At 37.7% G+C, this 11,672-nt stretch overlaps 1 pseudogene; it reads left to right on the forward strand.

The window, feature by feature from the left end:
- The first annotated feature begins 281 nt into the window (after window positions 1-281).
- On the forward strand, window positions 282-781 carry LOC140523737 (S-phase kinase-associated protein 1 pseudogene; annotated as a pseudogene).
- The last annotated feature ends 10,891 nt before the right edge of the window (window positions 782-11,672 follow it).

An 11,672-nucleotide genomic window follows, 5' to 3' on the forward strand; every position in this document is an offset into this window, starting at 1 on the left:
ACAGGAAAGGTGGAACAGGAAAAGGCAGGGCTAGAGCAGAGCTGAGAGGAAATTAGTCAGAGTCTAGTCAGAACTAGGAAGGATGCAGGCAAGCAGGCAGCTGGCTAGCATGAGTGAAGGAGCTTATTTGTGATTTTGTTTAAGAAGGCTTGCTTATGGTAGTGGTCTTGGTACTCTGCGTTGCCTCAGGGCTTTTCCTCCCTTTGTCACCTACTCCTTGGCCTACCCAGTCTTCTCAGTTCTGCCAATTTGCCTGCTGGGGTCACTGGGGATCCAGAACCATGCCTTCAATTAAGTTGCAGAGTTCGGATGGAGAGATATTTACAGTTGACATTGAAATTACAGAATCGTCTGTATGAAGAAAGACCATGTTGGAAGACCTGGAAATGGATGAAGAAGGGGATGATGATCCAGTTCCTCTACCAAATGCTAAGGCAGCAATGTTAAAAGAAGTAATTCAGTGGTACACCCACCACAAGAATGATCCTCCTCCTCCTGAGGATGATGAGAACAAAGAGAAGTGAACAGCTGATATTCCTGTTTGGGAACAAGAATTCCTGAAAGTTGCCTAAGGAACCCTTTTTGAACTTATTCTGGCTGCAAACTACTTAGATATTACAGGCTTGCTTGATGTCACATGCAAGACTGTTGCAAATACAATCAAGGGAAAAACTCCAAAAGAGATCCGCAAAACATTCAATATCAAGAATGACTTTACTGAAGAGGAAGAAGCCCAGGTATGCAAAGAGAACCAACGGTGTGAAGAAAAGTGAAGTGTCGTGCCTGTTGACGCTGTAACACTGCAAGGCTCATTCTAAATAACTAGTTACAGTGCTCTGTTTATAATTGTTAATATCAGACAAATGCAGCAGCAAATGCATTGTATTAGCAGAATATCTATTGTTCCCATTGCATGTACAGTGTTTTTTGAGTCCCGAGTCTAATTCTGTTTGTTTTAACCAGTATAATTAAAAGTCTTTTTACTTTAGTCTGAATAAACCAAAACTGTGTGAGTTCTATATGGAAAGTAACACTTTTGGCTTTCCTTTTCTTATTTTGTAAAGCAGGTTGTCCAGTTATTGTCCAGCTTTGAATTTTTGTTTTCTTGCTTATCTGACTTGCCCCTTAAGGAACATTGGCATTGTAAATAAAATCACTTGCAGAAGTTTTACAAAAAAATAAAAGACCGAGAGACAGAGAGAAAGAGAGAGAGACAGACAGACAGACAGACAGACAGAGAGCCTGCTTGTGATTTGTTTAATGGAGTTGGTTTGTGACAAGCCTAGCAGGAGGAAGGTTTGGTGCTAGTATTGTCCTCTGCATTGTTATTGTGTGTATATTTTTGTTACTATGATGGATTTGGCTTTCTGGTGTATGAATAAATGTTTTGGTTCTATCTTCCTTGTGGAGAATCTGTTGCATTTCACAATTCAGAATTGCACTGGGATATTCATGGCTGCAGTAGGCACTGTGAATATCTCAATGATGCTACATGCTGGGATTTGGGCAATCTCATTCATCACCAGTGGCCCTCAGATGCTGGCTTGACCTAGGAGAGAATGAGGATCTAGGAAGGGAAAAACAAACAAACTAACCCAGATCTCCCCAATAATTGGTTATTTAATAATCATTTCTCTCAATGACTCAATGCCAAAGGATTATAGAGCTTCAAAAGTGAACAGAATGTTTCCAATGCCTTGAGGTTGTTTAGGAGGACAGTCTAGTAATCCAGTTTTTAGAAGGCTCTGAGATGATATAATAATGAAAATGCAAACTTTGCAGACTGAAACTCACAAACTAGTTTGTATTTCTAATGTGTTTTATAGCTTAAGAAATACTTATGAGGCAGCATGGAATAATGAGTATAACTATGAACTTGGAATCAGTAAAACCTGGGCTCAAAACTCAGCTTAAATACTTCCTAACTATGCAACTCAGAACAGATCACTTAACTTCCCTGGATCTTGGTTTCCTTATATGGCACATAAAGGGATTAAATGTAATATCTTTTAAAATCCCTACTGGCTTTAAATCTAAGATCCTATGATCTCATTTGAACCCTACAAGAACTTTGGTAGGTAGATCAAGTTATGCCCATTTTACAGATAAGGAAACTGAAAGTCTGAGAGATTAACTGACTTTCTTAAGATTATTCAATTAGTAAATGGTTGAACTAAAAGTGGAAGAGATGCAGTGAAAATATTTGCTGCTGAAAAATATAGGTTCAAGATGCACCTCTGCTACTTACTACTTGTTTGACACTGAGTGAGCTATTTTATCTCCCTGGGCCTCAGTTTCCTAATTTATACATGAGAGGTATGGAGTAGTATATATTGAAGGGCCATTCCAGAGCTATAATTTTCTAAGCACTCAGCAGAATGAAACTGGTCCATATTGGGCCCAATCAAAGGAAGTAAGAAAAGTGAAAGAGGCTCTGATGAAAAGACAGTTTTTCCTTATAAGGCATTCTGCATCCTGGTGCTAACCCCAGTTTAGAATGGGGCACCAGTACGTCTTTGAACTAACATGTTTAGTAGATAATATTTATTTTCTTTCTCATACTTTCTCTTTATTTAATTTACTATTTTAATTTTATATTGTTTTGTCCATACCACCCCAGGATACTAGCATAACCCTGGGTAAGTCACTATGTTTGCCTCAATCCCCTGGAGAAGGAAACGAGAAACCACTCAAGTATCCTTACCAGGAAAAGCCCATGAATAATATTGTTGTGCTGTGGTCCATGGGGTCACGAAGAATAAGACATGACTGAACAATAGAACGACATTTCCATCTCACCATCTCCCACCTAGGGAATCTGAATATACTTATGTTAATAAAGTCCACTAGGTCCTAGCTCTAGAGTTTGAAAGAACCTTGGAAGTCATGTTTAATCTGCTCATTTTGCAAATAAAGAAACTAAGGACTTGGGGAGGTTGAGTAATTTGCTTAAGGTCTGAGGCACAGAGAACTTGAAGAACATACCTGAGACCATACAGAGTTAGGGAGAGACACAGGAGCTTTTTTTTTTTTTGTTAGCTAGAGCTCTTTCCCAAAACAGCTTTGCTTATGCCCTTTTTGAGTCTACTGCAGATAAGATTAACAACAAATGGAACCAACACATCAGTGAAAATTTACAAAGACAAATCAAGATAGGTTTGTCTTCCCTTCCATTCCAATCTGACTATGTCTTATTTGCAGTCTCTACTATTATATACCCATACATGTAAATACACACATTTGCCCCTCCATACTTATACTTTCCATTGCCCCATCTGGAATACTTTCTCTCTTCCATCATTCTCAGGTGCTTCATAGGTGCATTTATTGTTTCTTCCATTAAATTATGAACTTCCTTTGTTTTGGGACACTGACATTTCTTCTTTATGCTAGGAACTCAATAAATACTTGTTGAATTGAACATATTTATAACTGATATTTTTGTTCCATTTTATTATACACATGAACTATAGGTAGATAAGTATGGCTATAATTCCTAACAAAATCTTAAACTATATTCTTAAAGGGAAGATATATAAGAAATTAGAATAGGAAGCAGGGGTGGCTTAGGAACAGAATAGGTTCATCAAGAATAGGTCTTGACTATTTTTCATTTTGTCTTTGTATCCTCAGGACACAGCACAATCGATGCCTTAAATATTGTGGTGCTTGGTTATTGATTGTTGGATTGGGTGTGCCTCATTTCCTCTGTTGATGATATTATTAAACTAGTAAATCAGGGAAATTAAGACTCCCATCAAATTCAAGAATGAGTAGGAAAGAGAAGATGACATATTCTCTCATCAATAAGGGGAAGTGCTTTTGGAGAATAGGAGAGGTTACAAAGGGAAGAATATAAATCTAAAGGGGAGAATTTACTGGAGAGAAGCCCTCACTAGAAATTCTAGTGGTTTTAGTCTTTCCAGAGTGGGAAAAGAATGCCATATCATGGACATTAAACTGAGGGAAGGATTTTCACTTTATAGGGAGAATTTAAATAACTCTTTGAGAAATGTGATAGGGAATAAGCGAGTGCAGTTAGAGAGCAAAGGATAAGTTGACACTGACACAGGGAGGAAAGAAAGAGATGACTGCCTGCCAATAAAAACAGTCATGGAGCATTCTTTGCATGAGAAATTACAGTAAGTGTTGAATAGTTATAACCTTTTCCTTGCTTGACACTGTACTCAATAAGACTCCAGTTGAAAAGTAATTGGACTCTTCTTCCTCCTGAGTGAACAGTGAGCCACAAACAGTTACCTCACCCTGCTTTTCCCTCTCTGCCCTAGTACTGCTTACCAAATGGGAAGAATTTTGACTCCTTAAAGTTTTCTCTTCTTTTTGTTTGTTTCAGCAGTGTATTGAGCCTAGACTTCCTTAAAGATAAAGCCATTGTAAGTTGTTTTTGTCTTCAGTTGTCTACAGAAAGTAAAATGGGAGGATTACAGTGGCTAGTTGAGATAAAAAGAAATGAACTAAACAGATGAGAGAAATTATTTATAATAAATAATGATTTTTGGAGATCCAGAGTTCTCCCTTTTTTCTAAAGTCCTGATTTTAAATCAATTAATTAATTTAATTCAATCTGTTGAAGGACATTACTGATAATGAGTTTGAATTCAGACCCTACCTAAGTGGGGCAGCCACTGTGCTATAGTCAGAATTGGGTGGGGATAGATTCTTTGAATAGATTGCCCAAGGCTAGGGCTAACTTAAAAGTAAATGACATAATCAAAGTTCATGTCTAGCCCCTCATTGTAATATTACGTCTCTCATTAATTGTTAGTCAATCAGAGTTGATCACCATCCTAGCCCACCATTATATTGTCTTTGGTCTAAGAGGAAGACAGCCAAATGACCATCTTTTTATTAAAATGCTGTCATTATTAATAAAAATGACCCAGAAATTATGTCTCTCTAACCTTTTTTAATCTCCACACACTTTACATTTCATTTTGGACAGGCAAAAATTTCATTTGGCTTGGGATCTCAGTAGCAATGCAATTTATATTAATATAACTATATTAAATAGCGGAAGAATGAATTGTTTTTCTTTTCCTGTAGCATGGATTCCATACCTTGCCACTAGGATAAAAATAGTGAGTCATACTCTATAGCCAGAGTCAAGTCTCTTTGAATGAAGTACCACAGGCAATCTCTGTCCTGGCACAAGAGGGAGGAGGGATATGAAAGAGAATAGAAACAGGGACCAGAGAGGAGGTCACACCAAAAGTGTAACCATGGAAGGAGACAGACAGATATTGTTTGTGAGGATCATCACTTTTATTTTTGCCACTAAGTATGCCTTCATACATTTCCTTAGAGTAGGATTATAAGGCTGCTGCTAGAACCTCCCAAGAGCCCTCCAGGAGCCTTCATGAAGGTCAAATACACACATATAAACAATTAATCTTCTCCTACATAATATCAATTTCTTACTTTTCCACAAGAGCCAAGAAAATTTACCCATGCTTACCCATCTGTTCATTTATCTAAAAGGGTATGTTTAATTTGTTATATCATAGAGCTAGAAGGAACCTTGGATATCACATAGTTCAGCTCCTTTACTTTTCCAATGAGGAATCGGAGTCCCAGAGAAATAAAGTGAGTTATCCCAGGGCACAAAAGTCATATGTAACAGGGTCAGAATTGGAATTCAGGTAACTCCAAAGCCATCCCTTTTCCTACTACCAAAGGCTGGGTCCTTTATTAGTCACTCAAGCTCATGGGGTTCAAAATCTTTTTTTTTTTTATTTAACTTTTAACATTTATTTTCACACAATTTTGGGTTACTAATTTTTCTCCCCTTTTATCCCCTCCCCCCCCCAGACCCAAGCTTTCTAATTGCCCCTGTGACCTATCTGCTCTCTCCTCTATCCTCCCTCCCTGCCCTTGTCTCTGTCTTCTCTTTTGTCCTGTAGGGCCAGATAGCTTTCTTGACCCCTTAACCTGTATTTCTTATTACCCAGTGGTAAGAACATTACATTTGGTCCTAACACTTTGAGTTCCAACTTCTTTAGCTCCCTCCCTCTCCACCCCTTCCCCTTGGAAGACAGGCAATTCAATATAGGCCATATCTGTTTAGTTTTGCAAATGATTTCCATACTAGTTGTGTTGTATAGGACTAACTATATTTCCCTCCATCCTATCCTGTCCCCCTTTACTTCTATTTTCTTATGGTCCTTTCCCTCCCCATGAGTGTCGACCTCGTATTGCATTCTCCTCCCCATGCCCTCCCCTCTATCCTCCCCCCCACCCTGCTTGTGCCCCTGTCTCCCACTCTCCTGTATTATGAGATAGGTTTTCCTATCAAAATGAGTGTGCATTATATTCTTTCCTTTAGTGGATTGTGATGAGAGTAGACCTCATGTTTTTCTCTTGCCTCCCCTCTTTATCCAACCACTAATAAGTCTTTTGCTTGCCTCTTTTATGAGAGATAATTTGCCCCATATAACTTCTGCCTTTCTCCTCCCAATATTTCTCTCTCACTGCTTGATTTCATTTTTTTTTTTAAGATATGATCCCATCCTCTTCAATTCACTCTGTGCACTCTGTCTCTATGTATGTGTGCGTGTGTGCATGTGTGTGTGTGTGTGCTCCCACCCAGTACCCAGATACTGAAATGTTTCAAGAGTTACAAATATTGTCTTTCCATGTAGGAATGTAAACAGTTCAACTTTAGTAAGTCCCTTATGACTTCTCTTTGCTGTTCACCTTTTCATGCTTCTCTTCATTCTTGTGTTTGAAAGTCAAATTTTCTTTCCAGCTCTGGTCTTTTCATCAGGAAAATTTGAAAGTCCTCTATTTCATTGAAAGACCATTTTTTCTCCTGAAGTATTATACTCAGTTTTGCTGGGTAGGTGATTCTTGGCTTCAGTCCTAGTTCCTTTGACTTCTGGAATATCCTATTCCATTCCCTTCTATCTCTCAATGTAGAGGGTGCCAGATCTTGTGCTATCCTGATTGTATTTCCACAATACTTGAATTGTTTCTTTCTAGCTGCTTGCAATATTTTCTCTTTCACCTGGGAATTCTGTAATTTGGCCACAATGCTCCTGGGAGTTTCTCTTTTTGGATCTCTTTCATGCGGTGTTCTGCGGATTCCTTGAATATTTATTTTGCCTTCTGGTTCTAGAATCTCAGGACAGTTTTCCTTGATAATTTCATGGAAGATGATGTCTAGGCTCTTCTTTTGATCGTGGTTTTCAGGTAGTCCCAGAATTTTTACATTGTCTCTCCTGATTCTATTTTCCAGGTCAGTTGTTTTTCCAATAAGATATTTCACATTATCTTCCATTTTTCAAATCTGCGCGGTATGTTCTGAGATATCTGTCTTTCTCGAAAAGTCCTTAGCGTCCATCCGTACCATTCCAGATTTGAAAGATCTATTTTCTTCAGTGAGCTTTTGAATCTCCTTTTCCATTTGGTTAATTCTGCTTTTGAAAACATTCTTCTCCTCATTGGCCCCTTGCACCTCCCTTGCCAACTGAGTTAGGCTAGTTCTCAGGGTGCCAATTTCTTCAAGATTTTTTTGGTTCTCCTTTAGGGGTTCAAAATCTTTACCTGGTTGTCCCAAGATAACCTGCTAATTATGGAAGGAGATGCCAGGCTTTGCAGCTCTTGGTCACCTCCATTTATGACTAACAACATTCTTCCATTCAGTACCGCATTTCAAGAGTATTTCAAAATATGACATGCTGTTGTCACATCATGATGCTTTTGCTTCTTCTCTACATCTCGTTATGAAAGGTTAACTGTGCATTTCAGCTATTTTTGATTCAGGAAGGTTTTTCGATTCCTTGTATATTCTTCCTGCCCTTAGCCATCATGACCCTCTATGTCTGTGGGCGCTTCTCTGAATCTAGCAATGTTTGCTTATGCTTGTTATGAGAGTGACATCATCATCCCTTCATGAATGAATGAATGAATGTGCTTTAAGGATGTTTTACAGAAACAGCCCTTTGTGGTTCCAGTTAATCTCCCATGGATGAGATTTGTATGTCTAGATTTTTATGCAAACAATGCTTGAAATCTCAAGTCATACTTAATCTTTCTTCTTCCCCAGCTCCCCTACATCCATTAAGTTCCTTAGCCTATCAGTTTCACCAGTCATATCCAGCCCTTCTTTTGACCCTGACATAGCTATTTCCTTGATCACCTTTCACCTGGATGATTATTGCAAAAGTCTCGACTCTAATTTCTAGTCTGCTTCTAGTCTCTTTGCTATCCTCCACAGAGCTTCCCAAACATGTTTTTCTAAGTTATGTCTTACCATTGGATCATAAGATCAAAGGACTTAGATCTGGAAAAGACTACAGAGATTATTTAGTTCAAACTCCTGAATTTTATGTGTAGCCCAGAAGACTCTGCCTTGTCTTTGCATCTTTTTGATTTTGCCTCCCCTCAGTGCCTAAGGAAATGATTCACAGGAAGAGAGACGTTGGTGGACAAACTCTGGGATTAGGATATAAAGGAGAACAAAGTTCTTCCTCCCACTGCCTCGTATCCCCTCCCTCTTGTTTGGGAGCAGGATCATTTTCTTTTGAGACAAAAGTAGAAGCCAATGAAATAGAAACATACCCAGCATCATTCAGAGTCTCATGAAAACCATGAACTACTTCAAATCTTATTCACACACACAGTGAGTTGAGGAAGACTTTGTCTCCCTTTTATCCATGAGCAGGTCATATAGTGGTGGTGGTAGCAGTGGGGAATTGAATATCGCTCCTGTCCTTCCTTTTTGGGAATTTGATTGGGAATTTTCTGCTCCCACAAAAGGTTGGGGAAGGTGCAAGTAGTGCAGAGAGATGATGTACATATTTTTCATTTGATTCCATTTTATTAAAAAACTATTTGGTTGTTAGATGAATACCAGGAAAAACGACCTGAGAGAAATACTCCTTTTTAAAAAAATTAAAATAAAATTTTTTGTTACATTTTAAGTTTCAAGCTATCTCCCTCCTTCCCTCCTCACCCTTTACTAGAGGCCACCATTTCACACACACACACACACACACACACACACACACACACCCTCCCTATAAAATAAGTTGGAGAAGGAAATAGCAAACTACTTCAGAATCTTTACCAACAAAACCCCAAATGGGGTCATGAAGAGTTACACATGATTAAAAATGACTAGACAACACCAATGGTTTCTTATCGCTCTTAACTAAGTTTCTAACATATTTTCATTTCATCCCCGAGAGAGAAACAGGAAATAGCTTGTACCAGGAAGTTCAAACAACCTCAATCTCTGTCTCCCAACGGAGAGAGTCCAGTTAAGGGCCACCTCCTGTGTGAAGCCTCTCCTAATCTCTCCAGCTATTATTGCCTGCCCTGCTCCAAAACAAAACAAAACACACACATGCGCGCGCGCACACACACGCACAAATGTATAATGATTCCATTGACAGAATATAAGTTCCTTGAAGGCAGAGCCTTTTGTCTTTTTATTTTGGGAGCTCAGAAAAGCACTTAACATATACCAAGCATTTAACAGATACTGGTTAATTGATTTGAGATTCATACCTTTAAATAATGACATGAGAATATAGAAATTATTCAAAAAAGAATCCCAAAATGGAGAATTGCATTGAATGTTATATTTAGACATTTTCTCCTCACAAATATTTTCTATAACCTTTGCCTTTGGGTCACATTTCCCTTATTTTGAGGCTCATTTTGTCGTTCTGGTAAATATATCACCCTGAATAAATAACAACACCACAACCTTTATACTAATTCCATTAAAATAACCTATCTCTTTTGTTTTAGATTATATTCATTTTTGGAGCTTTTAACTAGGTGATTATAAATCTGTGGCACTTTAGGGGATAGACCTTGAGAAATAAGGAAGAAATTTTCATCACAAACTGAAATGAATTGTTAAATAAACTATCTCTTGAGAGGGAAGTCAGACGAGTAAAAATGGAATAATATCTCTGGTGGGTCCATTAACCCAACTATTTATGAATTTCTAGCAAAAACCCTTTAATGCATGCCAAGAAAAATTTAAAACAAATTGTGTTCCAATCCTTTAAAGAGTTTATGTAGCACAAAGATAAAATTACAATTGGTACTCCTAATTTAAGGCTTGGATTTTAGAAGTAAAAAACAAACAAACAAACAAACAGGTAATCTCTGTGGAGATGTTTGCTATCCAGATGAAAATAAATTTACTTGCAGGATCTATTAATTTATTTATTTTGAGACACCGAGCAGACATTGGAGAATGCTTTCAGTCAAGTAATTTGCTTTTGTAAATGGCTGAACTTGATTTACTGTTTATATACCAAATTATTTCTCCAGAGATTTTTGTATGGTCAAATTGGTGACTTCTTCTAAGCAGGTCCAGCCTATTAACATTTATCTCTCTGCTCTAGAATTCAGCTCAACATTCTCTCCAGTGGAGATCCTTTTGGAGCCTTACGTTATCACCACATTTGTAAACTAAACTTCAAATCTTTGTGTCATCTGCAAATCTGTTGAGCAAGATATCAATGGTTGTATCCAAATCACTGGAGACATACTTTCAGAAACACACTTTCTATTTTCTCACCAAGCACATTCTCCAGATAATGGATTGCTCTTGGGAGGGAAATTTCATGTTCAGATATCATCCTGAGGATTCTCTCCTTTTCCTAGGCCTTCATCACCATAAAGATCTTTGAGCCCACTCCTTCCATTTCTACAAGATCTCAATGGATTCCAGTCATCCTGGGGCAGCTAGGTGACATAGTAGAGCACTGGACTTGGAGCAAGGAAAATCTGAGTTTGAATTCTTCCTAAAACATTTACTAGCTGAGTGACACTGGGCAAATTATTTAACACTTCCCAGCTTCAATGAAGCTAATAATAGCACTTACCTCAAGGAGTTATTGTGAGGATCAAATATCAAATAGAATTACATATATATGCATATTACATATATATATATACACAACACATTTATGAACATAAATATATATGCAGCATTTCGCAAACCTTAAAGAACTATTAAATGTTAGGTACTACTATTGTCAGTTTAAAAGAAGTTCATTAACTATAAGGCTCTAGTATTAAAGGTTCAAGTGATGAAAAAAAGAACAAAGGATTCTAACTACTAAGATAGGGAAGTTAGTAGTGACTGCTTAGTCAACCAAATCATTTTATAAAGCCTAAATTGAGAGGCCAATGGACCTACCTTAGCTCCTACAAAGTGACAGTTTAAACTTGAACCTAGGACCTCTTACTCAACATCTTACCACTTGTATCTTGCTGCTTTTCCGTACTCTTTTTACAATACTAGCTCAAGAACTCATGTGGAGAAGTACCCAAGAGTAAAAAATAAAGCTACCTGGAAGACTCAGGTGAATGGTTTTTTAAAATGGAAAGTGCTTTGAACTAATTTTTAATGCATAAAATAATTATTGCAATAGCTCTATTCCCTTTTCTCTCCCCTTTCCTGCTCTTTTTCTCTCTGATTTTTACCCGTGAAATTCAAAGAGATGTGAGAAGGTTGGACCAGACGGGCTCTTATGGTCCATGCCAGCTGTAATATGTTTATGATTCCATTATTTTCTACCACCTGTCAGTGATTTGGGATATGGAAATAAGAATAGTGATTTTTTAAAAAATGTCAAAAATCTATATAAATCCTTTACAATTCATGTCTTCAACTCAAACACTCT

This window comes from Notamacropus eugenii, chromosome 2, assembly GCF_028372415.1.
Source record: "Notamacropus eugenii isolate mMacEug1 chromosome 2, mMacEug1.pri_v2, whole genome shotgun sequence".
Lineage (NCBI taxonomy): Eukaryota > Metazoa > Chordata > Mammalia > Diprotodontia > Macropodidae > Notamacropus > Notamacropus eugenii.